Source organism: Ovis canadensis, chromosome 22, assembly GCF_042477335.2.
Source record: "Ovis canadensis isolate MfBH-ARS-UI-01 breed Bighorn chromosome 22, ARS-UI_OviCan_v2, whole genome shotgun sequence".
Classification (NCBI taxonomy): domain Eukaryota; kingdom Metazoa; phylum Chordata; class Mammalia; order Artiodactyla; family Bovidae; genus Ovis; species Ovis canadensis.
Window position 1 is genome coordinate 26,764,362 of NC_091266.1, and position 27,020 is coordinate 26,791,381.

Here is a 27,020-nt window from a genome sequence, read left to right on the forward strand (position 1 = left end):
TCCAGACACTTGGTAACATTTCAGAAAACTAAGGATAGATGACAATTTAAAAATTATCCCTAAGTGAAGAAATTAACAGCTAAAGTAAAGCATATTACTTGGGAGAAGGAGACCATCATCTATTATTATAATTTTACAAAAATTATAGAAAACCCTGGTGTCACATGGGAATAAAGTCCAAAAACAAAATCACACAAGGCCAGTTCCCAGGGTCTGTCTAACAATACCAACTCTAGTGTCATTTAGAGCTAGTTGTTCATCTGGCTTACATTACCAGTGGGGTGCACTTTTAATCACGAGCTGGGCTGAGATTTCCCTAACAGCACAGTTAACTCCAGGCATCTTCCCATTGGCTCACACCTATTTCAGTGACTATTTTTGAGACTGATGTGGGTACCACTGAGGACACAGGGCCCACCCCTCACATCCCTACTTACCAAAATTGAGTTGCTGCTGTTTTTCTCTCTGTGGAGACTCTCCTTCTCTTCCATGCCATGCCTTTCCTGCACAACATCAGCTCGTTCCAATCCAAGAACAGTGCTGAGTGGAGAATGGGAACCAATCTCCAGTCAGGATACCTGTGAGTCCACACGAAGGTGAAAGTTATTATACCTTATAAGAGCAGCTTGCAGAGAAGCAGGGCATGAGATAATGGGAAATGAGAGGGACCATTCAAAGATGCTTACTCCTTGGAAGAAAAGTTATGACCAACCTAGATAGCATATTCAAAAGCAGAGACATTACTTTGCTGACTAAGGTCTGTCTAGTCCAGGCTATGGTTTTTCCAGTAGTCATGTATGGATGTGAGAGTTGGACTGTGAAGAAGGCTGAGTGCTGAAGAATTGATGCTTTTGAACTGTGGTGTTGGAGAAGACTCTTGAGAGTCCCTTGGACTGCAAGGAGATCCAACCAGTCCATTCTGAAGGAGATCAACCCTGGGATTTCATTGGAAGGAATGATGCTAAAGCTGAAGCTCCAGCACACTGGAAAAGACTCTGACGCTGGGAGGGACTGGAGGCAGGAGGAGAAGGGGTTGACAGAGGATGAGATGGCTGGATGGCATCACTGACTCGATAGACGTGAGTCTGAGTGAACTCCGGGAGATGGTGACGGACAGGGAGGCCTGGCGTGCTGCGATTTATGGGGTCGCGAAGAGTCGCACACGACTGAGCGACTGAACTAAACTGAAGGCTTATAGATCAGCACAGCTTTCAAAGTAAACAAAGGTTAAGAGTGATTATCACTGGCTGTAATATTGTTCTTTTAGTGTCGCTAAGTCATGTTCAACCCTTTTGCAACCCCATAGACTGTAGCCCTCTAGGCTCCTCTGTCCATGGGATTTCCCCACCAAGAATACTAGAGTAGGTTACCAGTTTCTTTTTCAGGGGATGTTTCTGACCCAGTGATCAAACCTGCATCTCTTGCACTGGCAGGTGGATTCTTTACTGCTAAGCCACCTGGAAGCGGTCGTAAAACTAGGAGTGAGTTAATTTTCTTCTTTATAAGCCATGCTTTCTACAATAGCTATGTATGCCTTTTATGAGAGAAAAGCAATGAACCTTATATTTTAAATACACAAACACTACAGAAAAATGAAAACAAAGGAGACTAGGCTATAGAGAATCGATTCACACTCATCAGGCTAACAACAGCTTTATTTATAAAACACAATGCCAATTTTATTTATTTAGCCATGTCCAAGATCTTACGATAGCGGCCGAGGCTATACAGAGGGTTAGGATAAATTCTTGCTCACAAGGAAGATTAAATTATGGTTTATATGGTACTTACGGAAGAGGGAGCTGAAAGAATGGTTAACAGATAAGCATGTATTAATAATTGTATTTCTTTGATGAATAAAATAAGGGCTAACGTGCAATGTAGCCTGCTGTAGCATAACATTTTCTATTCTCTGATTTAGGAAATGCTTTTTAGATGAAAATTAGGGAGTTAACGCCTAGTACATATTATCAGCAGTATATTTCCAAAGCATCTATTAGGGTCATAAAATTTGAATAATGCTTATTATTACCTTTGCTGTCAACGTATTAACTTCATGATTATTACCTTTGCTGTCAACTTATTAACTTCAATGCTAAAAAGACCTTATCCAACATTTTACTCTTAAGAGCAGGGGAATGAAATAATAACAGTAATTACATTAAATGAGCGCTTACTATGTGCTAGGCATTTCATGGGGTCTTTACAACATATCTCTCAGGTAAGTATTACAGGTCTACAATCTCTTATCCAAAAGCCTGGGGAAGAATGTGTTTGGAAATTAGATTTTTGTTTCAATCTAAAAAGAAATTGGAATTCCGTGGAATATGGTACATACACTCCAGATTTTATAACACTACAAATGGATGTGTAATGCATTACTATTTCTGCAAAGAAATATATGAAAATTCAAAGTGGAAAAAAAAAAAAGACCATAAAAAAATACCTTATTTATGTAAATAAATTAGCAAATTTGGGCTTGTGGGAAAGTAGTTCCCCAACCAGGGATTGAAACTGTGTCCCCTGCAGTGGGAGACTCTAAACCACCAGACTGCGAAGGAAGTCCCAAGTTTCTTTCTTTCCTTGCTTATGATAAAGCTTATTTCTAAGAAAGGTCTTAGCAATATTTAAAATTTATACTGATGGAAACAAACCTGTAACACATGCAGCAAATATCACTTCTCGAAGAGATGATGCTGGTGTTACCATTGCCTGTGAAACCAGGTTGGAGCTGAAGATCTGATGAGGAGCCAGAAATAGAATCCTCAAGTGATGAAGTGTTTCCAAACACAGAGAGACTTTCCTTTTTCAAGACTTTCCTCAGTGTTACTGGTCTCCCTAAACTCAGGCTTGTGTTTAAGCAGTTTCTGTTTTTAAAAAAAAAGTATTTATTCACTGAGTTTTATTTTTGGCTGTGCTGAGTCTTTGTTGCTGCACAAGAACTTTCTCCAGCTGTGGCGAGCAGGGGCTACTCTCTAGATGTGCTGTGCAGGCTCCTCATTGTGGTGGCTTCTCTTGTGGAGCATGGGTTCTAGGCAAGCGGGCTTCAGGAGTTGTGGCCGCATGAACTTAGTTGCCCCAAAGAAGGTGGAATCTTCCTGGACTGGGGATCAAATTCATGCCCCTTGCACCAGCAGGTGGATTCTTAGCCACTGGACCACAGGGGGACTCCAGCAGTTTCTGTCTAAATGAGTCAACAGTCATCGTCTCTTGCTCACTGATAAACACACGCTGTTCAAGGCTAGCAATTAGGTGGCCACACATTTTCAGCCTCTGGTCTTTGGAGACGTTTTTCACCTGTGCTTGTGATGTCACTGTCAGCACTATCCTTGCACTGATCTGTACTTAACACTCTCCCAGCGGTTTCCCCATGACTCAAAGAAAGCACATGGGGGCATCATCATGTGTTCAGCATTTCTTCAAAGTCTGCTTCTTTCAACTAGATTTACACTTTCAGCTGATGATAAGTTTTTGGTAAAAGTAATGAGCTTTGCTATCATCTTTTAACCAGAGTCTCTAAATATTTCAAAATCTTTATCGGTCAGGTAATTTTCAAATGTCATGGTGGCCCAAAGTCTGTACCAAGTACTAGTTAGTGTTGATTTACTGACATCATTCTAAGCATTAACAGTTAGGTTGGTGGCTCAGAGGGTAAAGAATTGACTGTAATGTGGGAGACCTGAGTTCGATCCCTGGGTTGGGAAGATTCCCTGGAGAAGAAAATGGCAACCCGCTCCAGCATTCTTGCCCAGAGAATCCCACTGACAGAAGAGCCTGGTAGGCTACAGTCTATGGGGTCGCAGAGTCGGACATTACTGAGTGACTAACACAAAGGGCGTTCTCGAGACTAAATTCTTAAGAAAATCTTGGATTTTCAGGCTCCTGTTAACCAAAGCAAGAATACTACTTAAAAAAAGGAAAGAAGCATTTATATTTGTTCTTCAAGGAGCACAGAACTCCCTAGTCACAGGGTTATATCATGGATGTCACAGTGGGGAGAAAGTAAGCGCCATAAACATTACTTTTCACAAGAAGTTCAGGAGGAGGATGGGCAGAACAGTTGTCTAGGCACCGTAAAGTTTTGCAGTTGTCTTCCAGTCCAGCTTGCTCACTGGCACAAAGTGCTAATGCAACCAATCCAAAAAGATTTCTCTTGTTACTGGTGCTTTCCTGTTTGCATAATACTGCAAAGGTAAATTGTGTACACCTTTTTTTTTTTTAATGTATTCATTTGGCTGCACTAGGTCTTAGTTTTAGCACGTGAGATCTAGTTCCCTGACCAGGGATCAAACTCGGGCCCCTTACACTGGACGCCTAGAGTCGCAGCCGCTGGACCGCCAGGGGAGTCCGTGTGCACGCCTTTTAAACATCTTGGATAGAGACTTTTCCCAGTCACTGTCAGTTTTATCTTGTGTGTGTCTGTGGCCTAAGCACAACCAAGAACAGTCACCCTTTGCTTGGCTTCCTAGATATGTCAGTGCCTTTTTGTCTGCCATTGTTAAGGTGTGTCTAGGAAGGTAGTACCAGTACAGAGCTGTAAATGTGTTCAGGGCTAGGGTTTTCATCAGACATAATCTTGGTGAATTCATCAATAAAATTTCCAGTGGTCTCGTGATCATCGGCAGCTTCTTCACCACAGATTTTAAGATACTTGATACCACGATGCTTTTAAAATTTTTACAGCCAGTCTTCTGAATATTCACACTCACAATGTTCAGTTCTTCCTGGTATAGCCTAGCTTGTTTTATGACAAGGCAGTCAGTGGCGTATCCTGACTTCTTTGTTGTTGAATCCATTCAGTTAACACACGGTCAAGATCCTTGTTTTTGGTCCTATGAAATGTTTTTCTATTTTTCACTAGCACTTGGTAATCACTGTCAGCATAAAAATTTTAAGAACTTATCTTTCTGTCTGTACAAGTCATAAATGGTGATGGTTCCCACACCATATTCCTCAGTAAGGCATCTCACAGACATATCACCACCAAGCTTCTGCAGTAACTCCACTTTCTGAGCAATTGACAAAGAGAGATGCATCCTTTTTTTCTGTTACCCAGAGGCAGGTCTTTAACTCTTTGGGTCATTTTCACAGCGCAATTAATCCTCAAGCCACCAAACGTTAGCAGAGAGGAGTCATGAGCGGTGATGGATATGATGGATACGAGTGCTGAGATATAACTAAGGCTGCACAGCTGAGGTTTGCTGCCAAATAATCCTGGTGCCAAACTAATAAAAACGCTTTTTGGTCTCAGACAGCACTGTTTTGGTTTTGCTTCGTTTGTTTTGGAATTGTGGAGTAGAGACTGTGGACCTGTATTAAAAATATCATTTTAATGGTGACAAGACTGAGGCTCAATTAGTAACTTGCTTTTCTATTTCTTTTCAGTCTCCTAAACTTTGGCCACTTTATTGGACAAAGAAATTTTTCTTTTTTTTTTTGGTATTGTCTGCCAAGATGATTCGAGTTGGAATATTTTTAGCAAAGGAACCTAATACTCTTGGCTGTTTGACTGACACAGCCAATAGTTGACGCCCGTGCTGGGCAATGTGAAGATGCCTAGTCAAGAAGAGGCTGGATGTGCTAAATTTATAGACATTGAATATAGATGTTTCTTTTTGTTCCAAATGATCTGTTTGGTACTTAATCTGCCTAGATACTTATTGCCCCACAATGAGTAATCAGGATAAATGAGAGAAAACAGCTCATTTCAGATCTGTCTCAAATACTCCTACAAGTTTCCCATAAATATCCACTCATTTGAAAGGTTTTGCTTGTTTTTTTCCTAATGATTCTCTAAATTATACATCCCAACTGTGACTCAGAATTATTGTTCATCAAGTTTCAGAATTAAAAATGTATTTTAGACATTTTGCTAAAATATTTCCTTTAAGTTAGAAAGAATTCATTAGAATTTTGAATGCCTTTTAAGAGTCTGTGGTTAGCATCCTACATCAAATATCATTTTATGAGTTCTTTGTGGAGGACCAGCCTTTCTCCCTTAGTCTCCTCATCCCCATATTTGTGTAGATCTTCATGAAACATCTATAATGAACTGGAGATTGTTGATTCAGGCCTAAATCTTTTTCTCTTTTCCCATTATGTGCGAGTACAGTCCTTAGGACTGAGGGGTTTATGAAACTGTGTAAAGCACCGTTCCTATAATCCCAGAAGTTTAAAATCTAGTAAATAAAATGAGAAATGTATAATGTATAAATGTATAATGTAAAATCCAATGAAAATTCTCTTCCTCAGGAGAGGAAGGGATCACATTTGTTACAATCTATACCACACTTATGTTATTTTTTTACATTGGTCTCTCCTGTAAGACTGCAACAATAACTACCATTTATTGGTCCCTTCTGTACCCAACAGAAGCCAGCATTTAAAAAGCAGCAGACTCAGAAATGTCCATTGACCTTGCTCAGTGTCACAAACTTCTAAGTGACAGAATCTGGAATTGACTCTACTACTTGACTATAATGGCACCCCACTCCAGTACTCTTGCCTGGAGAACCCCATGGAGGGAGGAGCCTGGTAGGCTACAGTCCATGGGGTCGCAAAGAATTGGACACGACTGAGTGACTTCACTTCACTTGACTATAAAGCTCTATTTATTTTTCACTATAACTTAAAGAACACTCTTTCCTTTGCCTTCAGCGTATATTCTGTGTTCCCATCTGTCTCTTCACTATAGCCCATTCTCCTACTTTAGAAAAGAAAGGCATACCCTAACTTATCTGGAATCTTACGGTGTATTATCTCAGTAAGTAGAAATCTCCTGGTTGCCCAACAAAAGGACAATTCAAACGATTGGGAGACGTCACTGGAGATCCAATGGTTAAGACTTTGTCTTTCAACGCAAGTGGTGCAGGTTTGATCAGGGAACTAAGATCCTATACGCTTTGTGGCCAAAAGACTGAAACATAAAACACAAGCAATATTGTAACAAATTCAATAAATACTTTAAAAATGGATTTTTTCCATATTAGGAAAAAAATCTTAAAATAATGATTGGGGAAGGCTCCTTGAATAATTAATCAAGGCACATAAAATCCTGCCTAACGTTTGTCTTTCTTATACATATTTCTGTTAAAGAGAAAAATGTTGCTTTAGAACCAGCATATTTTGGCCAGTGTTGGGATGCTGCTGCTGCTAAGTCGCTTCAGTCGTGTCTGACTCTGTGCGACCCCATAGACGGCAGCCCACCAGGCTCCCCCGTCCCTGGGATTCTCCAGGCAAGAACACTGGAGTGGGTTGCCATTTCCTTCTCCAGTGCATGAAAGTGAAAAGTGAAAGTGAAGTCGCTCAGTCGTGTCCGACTCCTAGCAACCCCCATGGACTGCAGCCTACCAGGTTCCTCCGTCCATAGTCCACTTCTTTGGACTAGAATCAAAGAATGCAGTGCCCTTGAAAGTACGATGATAGTAAAGGAAAGACAGCTTAGATTTTTTTTTTTAAGGAAAGCAATTCTTTTCAGCCATGTAAAGAATACTCATCTTGGCACTTGTCATTAGCTAGAAAAAATTATAAGATTTTTCTCAGGTTAGTTGTCTATCATCCAATAAGGGAGTTAAACCCTATTTTATCAAATCAGATCATGAGATATTTATCCTGATTAAATTCCATTCCCATTTTTAATATTTATTTGATTGTGCCAGGTCTCAGGTGTGGCTTATAGGAGCTTTAGTTGTGGCCTGTGGGACCTAGTTCCGTGACCAGGGATTGAACTTGGGCCTCCTGCATTAGGAATGCAGGGTCTTAGCCATTGCACAGGACAACCAGGGAAGTCCCCCATTCCCATTTTATTTCATCTTTTGAGTTATTTACTGTTTATTATCTCCTAATAGCTTCCCAGGTGGCTCAATGGTAAAGAATCTGCCTGCCAACGCAGGAGACACAGGAGATGTGGGTTTGAGCCCTGGGTTGGTAATTACGATCTCCTGGAGTAGGAAACAGCAACCCTAATAACACCACCTCCTAATAACAACAAGTGAATATGCTAGATGCTGGGCCAATTAGGTTATTAGCTGTGTGACAGAGACTGGTTGTGTGCTCATCAACTGGGCTTCTTCCTGGGTGTGTTAGAAAACCACATTTCCCACTCTGCCCTGCAGTTAGACTGGGACCACATGCCTAGGTTCCTATCCCAGGAACATGAGCAGAAACAATCGACACCACTTTCTAGGCCTAGTTATAAACTCTCTGGGCACCATTAGTCAAGCTCTCTCTTCCCTTTCTGCTGGGCCCACGGAGGTCAAAACTGCACATTACCAGATGAAAGGAACCAAGCCACTGTTCTGAGGACAGCTGCACAGGAGTCACCCTACTGTCACTGGGGCTATGATATGAATGACAAATAGTGTGGTGCTATAATAGCATCTAGCTTTAATTACCCTGATTAATATAAACAATGTATACTTTTATTATGGAGAAGTAAGTGGTAACCCACTCCAATATTGTTGCCTGGGAAATCCTGTAGACAGAGGAGCCTGGCAGGTTACAGACCATGGGAATGCCGAAGAGCTGGACACAACTTAGTGACTAAACAACTACTTACTTTTATTAAACATACCAGATTTCGAATCAAGATTCCTAAAGAATATAACGCCTGTTCTCATAGGTCTTGATTAATATGTAACTTCTACTCTTAGCTGGATATTTGCATTATTGCAAATTAAGAAATGAAAAATCTATTGCTTTAAGTAATGTAAAATTACTTATATGAGAGCTATATCATTGTAATCTTGATAGCTCATATAATTACACTGTACAACATGGATTCTGTAACTTCTCAGTGACTTTGATACTGTTCCTTAAAAGAAATATTAGCATATCTGAACTGAAAAATATAATCGGACTTTTTCTGACAGAAAATAAGTCATATTCTAGTGATTAATTTTCCAAATGAGGACTGGCTTTGTTAACTGGGTCATATGGCTTTGTCATTTGTGGTCTGGTTGACCATAAGATAGGGGTACCTTCCATATATTCACTGAATCAAAGCTTTAAGTTTTGACATAACTATATTCAAAATATGATAAAAGAAGTTTATAAAAAACACTTTACTATCATCAGTTCAGTTTAGTCACTCAGTCGTGTCCGACTCTTTGCGACCCCATGAATCGCAGCACGCCAGGCCTCCCTGTCCATCACCATCTCCCGGAGTTCTCTCAAACTCACGTCCATCAAGTCGGTGATGCTATCCAGCCATCTCATCCTCTGTCGTCCCCTTCTCCTCCTGCCCCCAATCCCTCCCAGCATCAGAGTCTTTTCCAATGAGTCAGCTCTTCGCATGAGGTGGCCAAAGTACTGGAGTTGCAGCTTTAGCATCATTCCTTCCAAAGAAATCCCAGGGCTGATCTCCTTCAGAATGGACTGGTTGGATCTCCTTGCAGTCCAAGGGACTCTCAAGAGTCTTCTCCAACACCACAGTTCAGAAGCATCAATTCTTTGGCGCTCAGCCTTCTTCACAGTCCAACTCTCACATCCATACATGACCACAGGAAAAACCATAGCCTTGACTAGACGGACCTTAGTTGGCAAAGTAATGTCTCTGGTTTTGAATATACTATCTAGGTTGGTCATAACTTTCCTGGCAAGGAGTAAGCGTCTTTTAATTTCATGGCTGCAGTCACCATCTGCAGAGATTTTGGAGCCCCCAAAAATAAAGTCTGACACTGTTTCCACTGTTTCCCCATCTATTTCCCATGAAGTGATGGGACCAGATGCCATGATCTTCGTTTTCTGAATGCTTACTATCATAGATAACTGAAATTAGTATCTCCAATTTTGACTGAGTATATTGGTTTAAATGAAACACTGCTGAGTGAAAGAATAAAACATATAATTAACATTTACTTGATAATCTGTGATAATAGCATTTTTGGTACATTTCAGAGACTGAGACTCTTAATATCTGTCTAATAAAACCTTTTATAAGTGAGATGGTTTCTAATTTACAGCTTTCAATAAAACTAAAAAGAGGACCTAATTCAATTATTAGCTGATAAAACTTTTAAGTAATTTTGGATAATAAATCACTTATTTTTGACATCTAAATTGAAAGAAGTTAAAAGAATTGGGTGACACTGCCATAATTTCTATTACTATATTATTATTGTGAAAAAGATACCCCTTGGGAGAAGGCAATGGCAAACCACTTCAGTATTCTTGCCTTGAGAACCCCATGAACATTATGAAAAGGCAAAATGGTAGGATACTGAAAGAGGAACTCCCCAGGTCAGTAGGTGCCCAATATGCTACTGGAGGTCAGTGGAGAAATAACTCCAGAAAGAATGAAGGGATGGCGCCAAAGCAAAAACAATACACAGCTGTGGATGTGACTGGTGATAGAAGCAAGGTCAGATGAGGTAAAGAGCAATATTGCATAGGAACCTGGAATGTCAGGTCCAAGAATCATGGCAAACTGGAGGTGGTCAAACAGGAGATGGTAACAGTGAACATCGACATTCTAGGAATCAGCGAACTAAAATGGACTGGAATGGATGAATTTAACTCAGATGACCATTATATCTACTACTGCAGGCAGGAATCCCTCAGAAGAAATGGAGTAGCCATCACGGTCAACAGAAGAGTCCGAAATGCAGTACTTGGATGCAATCTCAAAAATGACAGAATGATATCTGTTCGTTTTCCAAGGCAACCTAGTCAATATCACAGTAATCCAAGTCTATGCCCCAACCAGTAACGCTGAAGAAGCTGAAGTTGAACGGTTCTATGAAGACCTACAAGACCTTTTAGAACTAACACTCAAAAAAGATGTCCTTTTCATGATAGGGGACTGGAATGCAAAAGTAGGAACTCAAGAAACACCTGGAGTAACAGACAAATTTGGCCTTGGAATGCGGAATGGAGCAGGGCAAAGACTAATAGAGTTTTGCCAAGAAAATGCACTAGTCATAGCAAACACCCTCTTCCAACAACACAAGAGAAGACTCTACACATGGACATCACCAGATGGTCAACACCGAAATCAGACTGATTATATTCTCTGCAGCCAAAGATGGAGAAGCTCTATACAGTTAGCAAAAGCAAGACTAGGAGCTGACTGTGGCTCAGATCATGAACTCCTTATTACCAAATTCAGACTGAAATTGAAGAAAGCAGGGAAAACCGCTAGACCATTCAGGTATGACCTAAATCAAATCCCTTATGATTATACAGTGGAAGTGAGAAATAGATTTAAGGGCCTAGATCTGATAGATAGAGTGTGTGATGAACTACGGAATGAGGTCCGTGACACTGTACAGGAGACAGGGATCAAGACCATCCCCCATGGAAGAGAAATGCAAAAAAGCAGAATTGCTGTCTGGGGAGGCCTTACAAATAGCTGTGAAAAGAAGGGAAGCGAAAAGTAAAGGAGAAAAGGAAAGATATAAGCATCTGAACGCAGAGTTCCAAAGAATAGCCAAGAAGAGATAAGAAAGCTTTCTTCAGCGATCAATGCAAAGAAATAGAGGAAAAGAACAGAATGGGAAAGACTAGAGATCTCTTCAAGAAAATTAGATACCAAGGGAAAATTTCATGCAAAGATAGGCTCGATAAAGGACAGAAATGTTATGGACCTAACAGAAGCAGAAGATATTAAGAGATGGCAAGAATACACAGAAGAACTATACAAAAAAGATCTTCATGGCCAAGATAATCACGATGGTGTGATCACTTATCTAGAGCCAGACATCCTGGAATGTGAAGTCAAGTGGGCCTTAGAAAGCATCACTACAAACAATGCTAGTAGAGGTCATGGAATTCCAGTAGAGCTATTTCAAATCCTGAAAGATGATGCTGTGAAAGTGCTGCACTCAATATGCCAACAAATTTGGAAAACTCAGCTGTGGCCACAGGACTGGAAAAGGTCAGTTTTCATTCCAATCCCAAAGAAAAGCAATGCCAAAGAATGCTCAAACTACCGCACAACTGCATTCATCTCACACGCTAGTAAAGTAATGCTCAAAATTCTCCAAGCCAGGCTTCAGCAGTACATGAACTGTGAACTTCCTGATGTTCAAGCTGGTTTTAGAAAAGGCAGAGGAATGAGAGATCAAATTGTCAACATCTGCTGGATCATGGAAAAAGCAAGAGAGTTCCAGAAAAACATCTATTTCTGCTTTATTGACTATGCCAAAGCCTTTGACTGTGTGGATTACAATAAACTGTGGAAAACTCTGAAAGAGATGGGAATACCAGACCACCTGACCTGCCTCTTGAGAAATCTGTATGCAGGTCAGGAAGCAACAGTTAGAACTGGACATGGAACAACAGACTGGTTCCAAACAGGAAAAGGAGTACGTCCAGGCTGTATATTGTCACCCTGTTATTTAACTTCTATGCAGAATACATCATGAGAAATGCTGGACTGGAAGAAACACAAGCTGGAATCAAGATTGCCGGGAGAAATATCAATAACCTCAGATATGCAGAGGACACCACCCTTATGGCAGAAACTGAAGAGGAACTAAAAAGCCTCTTGATGAAAGTGAAAGAGGAGAGTGAAAAAGTTGGCTTAAAGCTCAACATTCAGAAAATGAAGATCATGGCATCTGGTCCCATCACTTCATGGGAAATAGATGGGGAAACAGTGGAAACAGTGTCAGACTTTATTTTTGGGGCTCCAAAATCACTGCAGATGGTGACTGCAGCCATGAAATTAAAAGACGCTTACTCCTTGCAAGGAAAGTTATGACCAACCTAGATAGTATATTCAAAAGCAGAGACATTACTTTGCCGACTAAGGTCCGTCTAGTCAAGGCTATGGTTTTTCCTGTGGTCATGTATGGATGTGAGAGTTGGACTGTGAAGAAGGCTGAGTGCCAAATAATTGATGCTTCTGAACTGTGGTGTTGGAGAAGACTCTTGAGAGTCCCTTGGACTGCAAGGAGATCCAACCAGTCCATTCTAAAGGAGATCAACCCTGGGATTTCTTTGGAAGGAATGATGCTAAAGCTGCAACTCCAGTATTTTGGCCACCTCATGCGAAGAGTTGACTCATTGGAAAAGACTCTGATGCTGGGAGGGATTGAGGGCAGGAGGAGAAGGGGACAACAGAGGATGAGATGGCTGGATGGCATCACTGACTCGATGGATGTGAGTCTGAGTGAACTCCAGGATTTGGTGATGGACAGGAAAATTCCATGGATGGAGGAGCCTGGTAGGCTGCAGTCCACGGGGTAGCACAGAGTCGGACACGACTGAAGCGACTTAGCAGCAGCAGCAGCAGGGAGGCCTGGCGTGCTGCGATTCATGGGTCGCAAAGAGTCGGACACGACTGAGCGACTGAACTGAACTGATTGTGAAAAACAGCAAGAGAATAGAAGTGGTACTCTGTCCTATTTTTAGAAATAATGTTCTTCCATGAGTATCTGAACTAATGATAAATCCCCATTAATTAAAAAAATTTTTTTTTGCCACACTACATGGCATGCAGGATCTTAGTTCCCTGACCAGGAACTGAACCCTTGAACTCTGTATTGGAAACATTGAGTCTTAACCCACTGGACCACCAGGAAAGTTCCCCTACTAACTTCAATAAAATGTACATGCCTGCAAGTTTCTACTTAGGTGCTTGACAATTATAAAAAATATTTAATATATTTATATTTTTAAGTACTTGTATAACAATAATCATCTTAAGTATAGAGTATTTCTTTTAACTTGGAACTAAAAAAATTAAAATCTGTCTCTGTTTTTGTTTGAAGCACATGATAAGGTGATCAATGAAAGTCTCTGGAGCACAAACACTGTATTAGGGTAAAAAAACTTGCATTAGGGGTGAAATACTGGGGGAAACGGAATGAAAAGGAGCTCAGGAAGTAGAAAGAACAGCGCTCATCTTCTGACTGCTGAAGAAGATTTCATGTATTTTTAAAAAATGTGTGCCAGTGTCAGAGTTGCTAATATGAGATCATACTATTCTAATTATTTGTAGCTTGATACTTTTCCTTGTGTATCTATTTTTAAAGAACTGGTTAGGTTCTTATAATTTATGTAGTCATATTCTGGCTCTGCCAATGCCTATGATGTGTGCTTGGGCATGCTGCTTAACTTTTCAGAGCCTTGGTTTTTTTCCCTATAAAATGAAAAAGTTGAATCAGATCACTTGCATGTCCCATTATGTCTCTAATATTCTATAACTCTGTGACTAAAGACTCAGAAATATTCCTTTAGATGACCGAAAACAAAAACTACCCAAACACGTGTTTCCTTTTTACTCCTTCTTTCTCATTTTTCTTTTTCCCTCCCAACATCACTAAGGCCCTGTTGGCACAGAGCAAAGATCGTATGTTCTGAGGGAGTTACTAAAATTGGTCTCATTATGTTCCAATTAATTACAGTGAATTCACTGGCTTCTCTCAACCAAAAATAGTCAAAATACTCATGACATCATTATTTCCCTAGTAATGAAAATCTGAAATGCATATAATAAAGGTAATATTTTCTGAAATAAAAAGATCACATTGGCATGATCCTTCTTCCCCCTTCTGAGGAAGCCAGAATCTTGAAATAGCTCATCAGAAAGAGAGCTCTTTAGAAAAGTTCACCAGAAAATCTATAATTGCTGCTGAAAAGAAAATATGTGAGGTCCACTAGCACCACCTTGTGCTATTTATTTTCAAAACAAGGCGAGATATAATGCATAAATAGTGCTGTTTTGGTTTTAAGTACTTTCATTTTGGTAACAGAATGGTCTGTTCATATTTGCAGTGAGAAAAGGTCTTGAAATGCTACTGCTGAGTTTTTCTTTCCTGTTCCATACTTCCATGTAGTTAGATCTATCCATGTCGACTTGGGGACAACTGAGATTTTTAGATCAGGGATTCAGAGACAGTTAATAACTCAACTGACGGACTTCCAAAAAACAGCAGAGTAGGGGAGGGAGCCGTATGAGGAGATAGTTGCTGACCAACCATGGGGGGCTGTGTGGAACGGAGGCCGGGGACTGCCGTTCATGCCCACATTCGAGTAAGCGCACCTCTTCCTGTATGAGGAGAACCACAGGCGCGACTGCCTTCGCTGTCAGCTCATTGCCGCACCTGCGCTGGGCCTCTCCGCTCATCCAGCTGAAGGACATCTGCTGCTGTTTAGTCCTGCCCGAATCTTTGCAATCCCATGGACTGTAGCCCGCCAGGCTCCTCGGTCCATGGGATTTCTCAGGCAAGAATACTGGAGTGGGTTGCCATTTCCTTCTCTATAAGATCTTCTTAACTGGGGGATAGAACCTGGATCTTGGCAGGCAGATTCTTTACCACTGAGCTACCTGGGAAGCCCAAAGAACGTCTGCCTGTGTCCTAAGACCTTGCTAGGCTCCCAAATGCACTGCTGTGAATTTCAACCTTGTCAACAGGATATATTTGAAAAGATACATATTTTAAAAGATGTTTATCTTTTCAAAATCGTGTGAGATCCCTCCCCACCAGAGGACACTGAAGATGAAGTAGAAAACAGAAACCCCAGCTTTAGGACTTGCAGGAGTCTGGACTGGGAAACCCATTTGTGGAGTATGTGTGTGTGCATGAGTGTGTGCACTTACATGTATGTATTCATGCTGGACAAATATTAGGGTCTTAAGACTAAATGAGATGGCATATAAGAGAGTGCACAGTGTGAACTCCTCTACACATCCTATTAATAAAAGTTTTATTGAATACCTAGTGAGGATTGGGCACCTACTATGTGCCAGGCACCATCCTAGGCAGTAGGGATATAGTGGTGAACAAGGTGGATGAGGTCTCTGTCTCAGGGGTCTGCCCTATGGTGGGGGAAGACACAGTGTAAACAAAGAAAGTAATTTCCGTTATTGCAAGAACGTTTTGAAGAAAGTAAACGAGGTCAGTTGGATAGCAAGTGACTGGCTGGCGGGGGTGGGGGGTGAAGGGAGCAATCTCAGGGCGAGTGGGCAAAGATCACCTCTTTGGGGAGGGTAACACTGAATAATGACAAGTCAGTCATGGAGAGACATCTGGAGAGAACAGAGGGAAGAGAGAGCGCAGAAGCTCTCAGGCAAGTTATCAGTCGACCATGGTTTAGAAAGATGGACATTGATGCAACCTCTGCAAGCTCAGGGGCGGGGAGCCTCCTTCAGTGAGGGGATGATGGGGTCTTATAGCTGGACACACAGTGAGCGAACAGTGTGTCATTTCTTTGACACATCACATTAGAAAATTCTGATTACGAATTTTTTAAAAAGAGTTTCTAACAAAAAGCTTCCCCAGTCCCCCTCCTGTCCTGCTTCTCAGAAGCAATCACCCTTACAATCTACTTTTAGTTCTGTTGACATATTTTTCAATAACACACTCCTAATGTTATTTCTTCATGTATTAACTATAGGCACTATCTACTTACTTCCTACAATGATAGATAAGCACTTAGCCAAGAGAGTGTGGTTATTTTTCTGCCTCTACTGGTTACCTTCAGAGCTATAAATAATTAACTTCTATTTCCTATTCCTTCATCTCTTGACTCCCACACTGTAAGCCTGGGATATTACAGACCTAAACCTTTCTGTTGCTTCTCTTCCTCCATTTCCCCCCTGCATGTCTCTGCCATGCACAGCCTCCTACACACTATGGAATACAGTAATTCTAACTCCTTTTTAGCATGTCTTACATACAAGACCCTTTCTACGTAGGTTCTGCCTGCTTTTTTCATCTCCTGTCATTGTCCACGGTAGCTATACTCAAAGTCTTATTGAACTAGGTGCTTACAGTTTTTGCAATGGCTTTCGTGTGCGCGTGTCTTTGTTTTTCATTGCCTCGTATGTTTTCATTGCCTCGTATGTTTTCATTGCCTCGTATGTTTTCATTGCCTGGAATGGCCTCCTTCTACAATTCACTGGCAAACCCCATTCATTCATTTCAGTTTACATGTCACTTTACAAAACCTGCCTTGGTGGACATCATTTATAAATCCAAAAAATATTTATTCAATGGCTGTTATATGCAAGGCACTGTTGTGAGTGTCAAGAGTTACAGAGGTTCTAGACAGACATTCATGAGCTTGCATACCAGTGACTTATGCGGATTGAATAAAACCAAATAGCATGATGAAACGTATTATGTGTTAGGCTTTACTAAATGACTAACACACGCTATTTTAATCCTCACAACCTTAGGGAGACTTTTATATCCTTCCCGAGGTCACTTCCTGTAAGTGACTGAGTTTATATTCAAACTCAAATCTGTCTTATCATCAGAGCTGTCACTCTGAATTATTCTCATCCTGCCCCTATTACTCTTTGTACACTTCTATCATAACATTTGTCATACTGTTTTGAAATTGTGCATGGATTTCCCCATATAAACCACAGGATATAAAAAAAAAAATTATTCGTGTGACTACTTTCTCAGTTTTCTCAGGATGGCCACAGAAGTAACACCATTCTAGAGGCACAAGAGAGAAATGATTCCATTACATACTATGGGTGCTGTAGGGAACAGGGATTATATTCTTGCTTGAAATCTCAGATTGAGAAAGACTTGCTTTAGGATGAAGCCTTCTTAAAGACAGAGACACCTGCTGCATAATGGGTACCTAATAAATGTTTGTTGAACCTGTTATTCAAACCTTTGCAAAAATACCTACTCAGTTTTCGGACTGAAAAACTGTCTACATTAGTCCTGCATTTGGAGATGGCTTTGCAGCAGGAGCTAGGCACTCAGTCTTCTTTATCAAGAGAGTTTCAGGGGTGTTCAGTCCAAACTTTAAGAAGCAGTAGGAGGCAGTGGTTAACTGTGCAGACTCTATAGGTGTCCACCCAGATTCCAATTCTATCGTTTACTATTTGTACAATAGTTATTATTTAACATGTGCCAGGCACTTTTAAAAGTACTTTACAGACATTACCTGCCCAAACCGAGCACCTCTGTGTAGTAAACACCTTTACTATTCCTCAGTACTGCCATGTCTCAGTTTTCTTCTCTACTAAAGGCAGAGTCGGACATGACTTAGCAACTGAACAATAACTAAAGGCACGGTACTGATAACAGAACACTTCACATGGTATCTAGGATTGAATGAGTCTGAAGTGCTTAGAATCGTATCCAGCACAGAGGAACTTAATTACTACTACTTGTACAGGCTGTGATCAGAGCAAGAAATCAGCCGGATGTAACTTAATTTTTTCATCTTAAACTAACGTTCACTTCAAGGGGACTAATGGGAATTATTCAGAATGGGCCTAAATCTTAAGCATCTCCCAATCAAGTTGGCTCTGTGTTTCTAAGGGAAAACTAGTGGTTGGTGCTGAAATGGAAAAAGCAGGAAAAAATACCTCTGAAATCCGTTCAGTTTTCTGCATCTGCTCTGCCATCTCCCAGTTCCATATTCTCACCACCTCTTGTTGGGATGGCTGCAACAGCCTCCTGGCTGGTTCAACAGCATTCTCCTTGGCTGCCTCTATTCTCTGCTCCAGGAGATTAACCTTAGTAAAACACAAAGGCAAATGGTATTGTATGATACGCACACTTACAACAGTCCTTTGGTTTCTCATTGTTCTTAGAATAAGAATCCAAATCAGTAACTTAGCTGACTAAGCCCTGTAGGATCTGGCTTTAGCCCATCCCTCTCCACCCACCTCAGCCTTCATTCATTGTTCAGCAAGTATTTGTTTGATCACCACGTATTTACGGAGTCACTGAGGATACAGCAGTGACCAAGAGAAACACAGCTCTTATAGAACTTACCTTTTAGGAGGTGGGAGAACAATGGCAACAGAAACCAGACATGTAGTAATTACTATTAAAAAGATAATAATTGTTGATTGTAATAAGTAGGAAAATGAAGTCTAGCCTGCAAATAAAAAGAGGAGCATTTGAGATAAGACGGACAGAAAGTCTTTTCTAAGCGGGTAATATGATAAAAGAGATCTAAAGGAGGAAGAGAAGTGAGTCACACGGTAAGTGGAGAGGAGAGAATTCAGGTGGAGGGAATCTATGCAAAGGCTCACATGAGCGAGAAGAGGCTGGTGTGTTTGAGGCACCCAGAGTAGAACTCACTGTACAGGGGCAAGAAAGTGGGGAGTAAGATTGGCTGATACCTGATCCTGTATGGCCCAGTAGGTCATCCTAAGAATTAGGAATTTGGGGGACTTCTGGTGGTCCAGTGGTTAAGATTCTGTCTTCCAGTAAAGAGGGTGTGGGTTAAGACTCTACCCTCCAATGCAGGGGGGGTGTGGGTTCGATCCCTGGTGACGGAGCTATGATCCCATATGCAGGGCAGTGTGGCCAAAAAAAAAAAAAAAATTAGGATTTTTTTTTTTTTCCCTTTTCATTTTAGAAAAGCTCAAAGCTATAAAAACTATGAACTGTTTGTCACATAACTGTTTTGGTTCTATTTTATTTGTTCTCTCTTCTTTTGTTCTCCATAACATTCTGTTTTTCCCCCCAAATCTTCTGAAGGTAAGTAGTTGCAGACACTGATACACTTTGCTGCTAAATACTGAAACAAACATCTTTCCAAAATAAAGACATGCTTTTACATGGTCACAAATTATCACATGCCCCCAAATTAATACTGATTCAGTATAATCTACTATGTAATCCATATTTAAATTTCCCCAATTGTCCACAAAATGTTTTTCTTTTTGCAGTTACTTTTAAAAAAATCCATAACCAATGAATGAATTTCATTTAGCAACAAGCACCTGACTTTTGACTTTCTCTTTCCCTAACACTGACATTTCTAGGTCTGTTGACCTGTAAAATGGTCCTCATGATTAGATTCAGGTTAAACATTTCTGGCAGGCTTCCCAGGTGGTACACTGGCAGGAATCTGCCTGCCAATGCAGGAGATGCAGGTTTGATCCCAGGGTTGGGAAGATCCCCTGGAGTAGAAACTAGCGATCCACTCCAGTATTTTTGCCTGGAAAGTGCCATGGAGAGAGGAGCCTGGGTGGGCCCCAGTCCATGGGGTCACAAAGAGTCTGTCTTGAGTGACCACACACACACACACACACACACACACACACACACACACACACACACTCCATTGTTTTAGTATTAACTGATAAGCTTTGTCTATGTTGATTTTTGGGCTTCTCAGGTGGCACTAGTGGTTAAGGAAGCTGCCTGCCAAAGCAGGAGACGTAAGAGACGCGGGTTCAATTGCTACGTCAGGAAGATCACCTGGAGGAGGGCATGAAAACCCACTCCAGGGTTCCTGCCTGGAGAATCTCATGGATAGAGGAGTCTGGCAGGCTACAGTCTACAGAGTCCCAAAGAGTTGGACATGACTGAAGTGACTTAGCAGGGATGTCAAATTTTACATTGGGAGTTGCAAAGTGGGGATATTTTACTATTCTTTTTACATTAACTGGCTTTCTCATGTAAAGAAGAGCTTTCCATTTTTAGTCCTTTTCTCCCTTATCCACCCTCCTACAAAGAGGACTTAAAACATTAAATGTGTTATTAAACTATTACCATCATTATTCTTTTGATGCACAAATTGTTCCAAACATGGTCAGTGTAAAACCCTTTAGGCCAGATCCAGTATCCTTTGTTAAATGACTTCATTCATTCTGAAGACTTCTTTGCTTTTTCTGACAAGATTGTTCTAGGCTCACTTTATAATTTCCTTGCCCCAGACCTGGAAGCAGTCTTCTCTCCAAGAGGCACTGGTTTCTTTTAGTGATAAATGGTATTTAGAAACCATTTGGGTGGCTTGGTCCTGGGATGTTCATTGTTACTGGGGTGCCGGGCTTCTATGCCTCCAGGCCCTCTCAGTGGACCCAATGAAGATTAAAAAAGATGAAAAAAAAACAACCCAGGTCATTCTACTACCAATTCAAATCTAACATCATGGGATTCTTCTTTACTTTCTATCATACTATATTTATTTCCCTTCTCCCACAGTGAGAACCCTGGAACCAAACATGAATATATTTACTGATTTGCTTTTCTCTGTAACACATGCATAATAGTTTCAAAGTTATACCAATACCCGTTTCAACATCAAGCCTACTAAGCCAAGTTATTACCTTTTTTGCATTTCTTTTTGCTCTTCATCATATCCCACAACTCCTAACTCCTGTACATAGAATACTGTGCCCAAGTTAACTGAACAAGCTCTTTATCTCTGTGTAGCTATGCTGACAATTTGATATACAGATAAATTCATCTCTTTCTTTGCATTAAATTTTAGGGCTTGCTTTTAAGGTTTAATTTTTTGAAAAAGCAAAACTCTGTTTTTTTAAAAAAGTTACAGAAGTCACATTCCCATCCCCTATAGATAACCATTTACAACTAATTTTATGTTTTATAGTTTTTGTATTTCTATCTTCAAAAATATACCAAAAAAGTGTGTGGAATATATATGTATGTAAACTCTCATTTGTTCTTCTTGCTTACATAATAGTACAGTTTTTATATACTTTTGCATCTTTTTTCTTCACTGAACAATATAAATATCATTTTATTCTAAAACGTCATTGAAGTGCTTTAAGCCAGAGGCTGACATGATCATTCCCACCTGAAGCTGGTTTTGCTGCCCTATAAATAATGGAGAACAGGATGTGAAGCAGGTGACCAGCTGGAGGCTGTAGGGGTCTGGGCAATGAAAAGGGAGGGGAGCATTTTATTTCACTTCTAACAAAAAAGTACAACAGATACATTTGTTTATGAACTGGATGAGAGTGGTGAGGGAAAAGGAGACCTCAGAGATGATTCTTCCTCATGAATAACTAGGTAGATGCGTGGTGGTGTCATTTACTGAGGCACAGATTAGGGAGGAGAGACTTCACATTTACAATGAAAAATCATGATTCCATATTGAATATGCTAAGACAGAGATTAACAGTAAACAAGGAGAGGGTGACTTTTTGCTGGCCCAGAAGCCAAATGAAGAATGTTTCAAGGCTGAAACATTTAACTGTGTGGATGAAACAAACTGTGAGGAATGCTTCTGGGAGCTAGAATAAAATAAGGCAGAAAATCCACGGTTCTTGTATTTATCCTGCCCCTATACCTGGGTGCTTACTTCTCTCTCTTTTTTTTTATATTAACACCTAATAACCCTTGGAGATTCAGATCAAACACTACTTGCTCAGGTTCCAGTAACACTGTCTTATAGCTCTAAATATTTTCTTCAAAACACTCAGTACAGTTGTAATTTCTCAATTATTTGTCTTTTTATTTGTATTTGCAATTTTTTGTCAATTATTGGAATATAACAGTGACAGATTTTTATTTTCTTGGGCTCCAAAATCACTGCAGATGGTGACTGCAGCCACAAAATTAAAAGATACTTGCTCCTTGGAAGAAAAGCGATGACAAATCTAGACAGCACATTAAGAAGCAAGGACATCACTTTGTTGACAAAGGTCCGTATAAAGCTATGGTTTTTCAAGCAGTCATGGACAGATGTGAGAGTTGGACCATAAAGAAGGCCAAGCATCGAAGAACTGATCCTTTTGAACTGTGATGCTGGAGAAGACTCTTGAGAGTTGCTTGGGCAGCAAGGAGATCCAACCAGTCAATCCTAAAGGAAATCATGAATTTTCACTGGAAGGACTGATGCTGAAACTGAAGCTCCAATACTTTGGCCACCTGATGTGAAGAGCCAACTCACTGGAAAAGACCCTAACACTGGGAAAGACTGAGGGCAAGAGAAGGGAGCGACAGAGGATGCGATGGTTGGATGGCCTCACCGACTTAGTGGACATGAGTCTGAGCAAACTGCTGGAGACAGTAATGGACTGGGAAGCCTGGCATGCTGTAGTTTCACTGGGTTGCAAACAGTCAGACAAGACTGAGCAACAAAGCTCCTTGAGGGTTAGGGTCTGTTTTGGTAGCTCTCCTCCACTGTCTCAATACTGCCTAGTCTAGTGTTTGGCACTAAACAGGTTTTCAATAAATATTTGTTGAACAATAAATAAATGTAGCCCCTGGAGGGCCCAAGAGTTGGAATCAGTAACAGCTAGTAAAAAGCAATACAGGCATTATGAGGTGCAGACTGGAAGGGTAGATTTTTGGGTAGACTTGCCTGAAGGGGTAATGGAGAGTTTGACACAGAAGCCCCTAAAGACTTACGTTCCACCCCAAACAGTAAATTAGTTTTATTTGATCATCTCTCCTTTCTTCCCTTTCACATCTACTTTCTCTGTTCATTTTTACTTCTGGCCTTGCATCCCTTCTTTACTCCAAACTGGTTCACCACAAATATGATTTTGTGGGCAAAGAAAGCAAACTGAATGAGACAGTGAGCAGTTAGAAAGGGAAGCGGGGTAGGTTATGGGAAACATAAATATAGAATAAGAAAAAGAAAGACAACAAGCTCAGCAAAACAGTTCCTATGTTACAAATGCTACTAACCAAGTAAAACAGTGGAAAATAAGATCACATGTGAGAGGGCAGGACTTGAAGTCATCTAGCTGAGTTTAAATTCCCAGTTCCACCATTAATAGCTGTATGCCTTTGAGCAAATAATTTAATCTTGAACTCAGTTTCCTCAAAATCTATAAAAGGTGCATATTAACAGTATCTACCTCATAGGGTTGTTCTCAGGATCAGTACCATAACCAGTTTTAAAGTGCTTAGGACCACGGCTGGCACAATGTAAATGCTCAGTTAACGTTAGCAGTTACTTTCCTTTGAAATGAAGCACAGCATGCAGAGATGGCCCAAGCAGTAAATACTTGTCATATGACTGTAATAACACTGCACCAAAAGAAAAGGATCACTTTAAGATAATCAGAGACGATGTACTGGCACTTACATTTTGAGCACTGCAAAGCCCCTGCCTGTGCATGGAAGATAGGCAGCTGCTTCATATTTTCAGTGGGCAAAACAAGCAAACAAACCCACAAAAAGTGAAGAATGCTTTTGAAAATCTTTTCTGAGAAAAATGTACCTTGTCCATGAGGGCGCCTGTGGACAACAGGCAGGATCATGAAGCGAAGGAAGTGAAGTGACCTTCTCGGCGGGCAGCGCTCATTCTAAGTTACTCTTTCGAAGCAGAGCCTGTCCCGGTCCGCAGTGAAAAGGCCTGCCATTTCTCACCTGGTCCCTAGGGGAGTCGCGGAGCTAAGTGTAGTGGCAGCGGCCTCACTTCGGCGCCTCCGTTACGTCTTTATTGTCTCCAGATTGGAATCCGAGATCCGCAACGCTGCCAAGAGAGGGTGGTACCGACCGCAACCAGGAAGCAGCAACCTGCCCAACTTGGCACGCGGATACCCGCGGGAAGCTCCGCCCACTAGCCGCTCTCCAGTCTGCTTCCGCCCATTGGTCGCTCGGCATACCGAGACCCGCCCCCAAATTTGAAAGCTTCTCCCGGGAGCAGAAGAGAAGTCCACAGGGACCGCGGCGCTCCGACGCGTCTTTCCGGAAGCTCCGCCCACTCCCAGCGTTCAATGCGGGACCCTGGCCGCCATTGTTTGAATTTGAAAAGGGTGATGACTCGGTGCTGCTCTCGGGTCGGGCTAGCAGGATAACGTTTGCAGGTGGGGGCCCGAGGAAGGAAAAAGGGGACTGCGTACATACCAGGTGAGTTGAAGAAAGGCCTCAGACGGTGTGAGTACCTTCTGACCGGGCTCGAGACGCCCCTCAGGTTACTGTCGATACCTGGGGCTCCGGGTGCTCTGTAGAGGGCTGAACCATTTTACAGCGTTAGGGTTTAAATCTGGTCTCCGCCGTTTCAGTCCATGGGGTTGCAAAGAGTCGGACACAACCGAGCGACTGAACAACAACAGTCGCCGCTTATTAGCTCTGAGGCCAGGCAACGACTTCAGTATCTCTGGGCCTCAGTTTCGTCTGTTAAAAGGGATTAATTATAGAACCTACCTCTTCCGACTCTTACGAAGATAAGGATAATGTGTAAAACTGTTAGAAACAGTGCCATTGGTATAGGAAGCACTATGTATTTCCAGTCCTTAGTATTTTAATTATTGTTACTGCTGCTTTGAGGAGCAGGCCTCCTTTGCCAAATCTGGTGTCCTGTATCCCCAAGGTGAGCATTTTGCTCGGCAAGTGGCTTGGTCTGATTTTAGGGCAGTCGGGGGTTCGATGTCTGCAGTTATTTCCAGACTGCTACCGCGGGTGCCGGGGCGCTCCCTTCTTGGTCGTGCAGTGCGGAGCGAAAGGGGGTGTGTGTGGCGAGTGCGATGACTGCAGTCATCTCCACCCACCCACCCCCTACCCCCAGTTTGGAAGGTTTCCCCCATCTCATACTTTTTGGTTCAGTGATTCCTGCTTAGTGTCGCTCTCTAATATTCCTTACTGAAGGGCTAATTGACAGAAGTTCGAGCCTTATGGGTTAGCTTGTTTTTAATCCCCAAGCTGATCAAATTCAGGTTTGAATCCGTTCTTAAAACAAGATAGTATTACCCCGAAACAGCCATAACGGTGTACATTTTATTAAATGTCCAAGACCTGAGACTACAGGTTGCAAAATAATGTAAAAGATTCATACGTTAATTGTGAAGACTTTTTTGACATGCAGCAACCCCAGTAGCAATCAGTCTTCAACCATGAAATCTCATTGGAGACAAGATAAAAGATACCATTTCTCAGACGTGGGAACAGCCTTCTGCAGTGAGGTCTTGAACCTTGCTGTTGGCTAGAGATAGGACCAAAAAAATTTTTCTTTTGCGCATAGAGGATTTTATTATTATTTAACCCACTATACAGGAAGTCTTTATCACTGCCTAAATCTCTGAATTTGTTGTAAGAGTACAGAGTAGTATAAGACAAGGTCCTTGCTCTCCTTTCTAGTCTAGTTAGGGAGGCCACATATCCATAGAAGTTAACTAAAAGTACAGGTAGTGACAATATATCTCTCAAGTTTATCATTGTTAAGGGGCACTTTATTCACTGAAAACTGAACATAGAAGCAAGCACAAACAACTGTAACCTTATTTTTTTTTTAAGGAGGTACAATATTCTTTTTAACTTAGTAATTTCATAAAAGATGTGTCAACGTTTTTTTAAGCCAAAAGTTAGTTGAAGGCCAAGAATGAAGGTTACTTTCCAGTTTCCTGGGCATTTCCATGAAATTTGAGTTATGAAATGTCAAGCCATTATGTTCATGTTTTTGTAAACTTTTCCTCTGTGTTCTAGATCAGTGGTTTTTATTCTGTCAGATATGTTTTCTTTCTAATTTTCACCCATAAATTAAATATTTGAAATATTCTATCAAACTACATTTAAATACTTTTCTCATTTTGATTACATCACTGATGATACAATGAAAGCAAAAAGCAATAAAGATTATACGTGTTTAATTGTATGATTGGTTGTTCTTGTAGTTTGCTGGGTTTGTTGAAGGTAAATGTATAGTTTCTTTAAATCTTTGAAGTTTAGGAAAAAAAGAGAAACAGCCTTGTATTGAGTTTGGGGGTTTCAGCGCTGATCAAGGAAAAAGATACCACCACAAGGTGGCAGTAACACACAAGGATCTTTACCAGGTGAGCACTTGGACAGGACTGCAAGCTTGGAAAGCTGCCCAAAACAGGAGACTTCTCGGAGACAAGAGTGAAGGGCTATCACCTAGAAGGGGAGGGTAAGGCACTGGGGAGAAGTGGCAATGATAGCAGAGGGAGCTCAGTATAAGTGTCCTTGCTCAGCAGCGCAGTAGGGAGTCTGCATGTCTGAGAACTTCAAAGGGCAGCAATGGTTTGGGGTCTCTACAGTCTTGGATTTTGTCTGTGGCTAGCAGATGGTTGAGTGCAGTTTCATGGAATGTGCAAACCAAATGGGCTCTAAATGGCTAAAACTAAGATTATTTTGACTATGTATAAAGCAAACAGATGTAAAAAATTTTGAGTTTGACACCTCATTTGTCTTTTGAACTACTGTTGCCAGCCTGCTGTGAAGAAGTAAACAATGCAGGACCAGTATACGGGGGCTGTCTTTGGCTCATTTACTTAATGCCTGTGGATGCCCATTACAAGTACCTTCTTCAGCCAGGAACCCTATTGGCAGTAACTGTTCTCAGTATATCATAATATTCAGGGAATATGGTGCTCTCTCCATTTCTCCCTGATATTGTGCACCTAGTGGATTCTCAGTAAATAT

At 41.2% G+C, this 27,020-nt stretch overlaps 2 protein-coding genes across 6 annotated transcripts in view; one reads left to right on the forward strand and one right to left on the reverse strand.

Annotated features, from left to right (window-relative positions):
- PANK1 (pantothenate kinase 1) overlaps nucleotides 1-24,299 on the reverse strand; it is a 111,421-nt gene extending 87,122 nt beyond the window's left edge. Inside the window, exons 1-3 of one of the 2 annotated variants that reach the window (XM_069567953.1) lie at nucleotides 24,009-24,299; nucleotides 18,287-18,436; nucleotides 438-578 (exon numbers count right to left, since the gene is read on the reverse strand). The gene's annotated coding sequence lies outside the window, so the exon portion shown is untranslated. Of the gene's footprint in view, nucleotides 1-437; nucleotides 579-18,286; nucleotides 18,437-23,859 lie in introns of both variants that reach the window. The other variant, XM_069567954.1, reaches the window with a different exon arrangement.
- Nucleotides 24,277-27,020, forward strand: part of KIF20B (kinesin family member 20B) — an 83,376-nt gene continuing 80,632 nt past the window's right edge. For all 4 annotated transcript variants that reach the window (XM_069567947.1, XM_069567948.1, XM_069567949.1 and 1 more), the window contains exon 1: nucleotides 24,277-24,491. The gene's annotated coding sequence lies outside the window, so the exon portion shown is untranslated. The remainder of the gene's footprint in view (nucleotides 24,492-27,020) is intronic.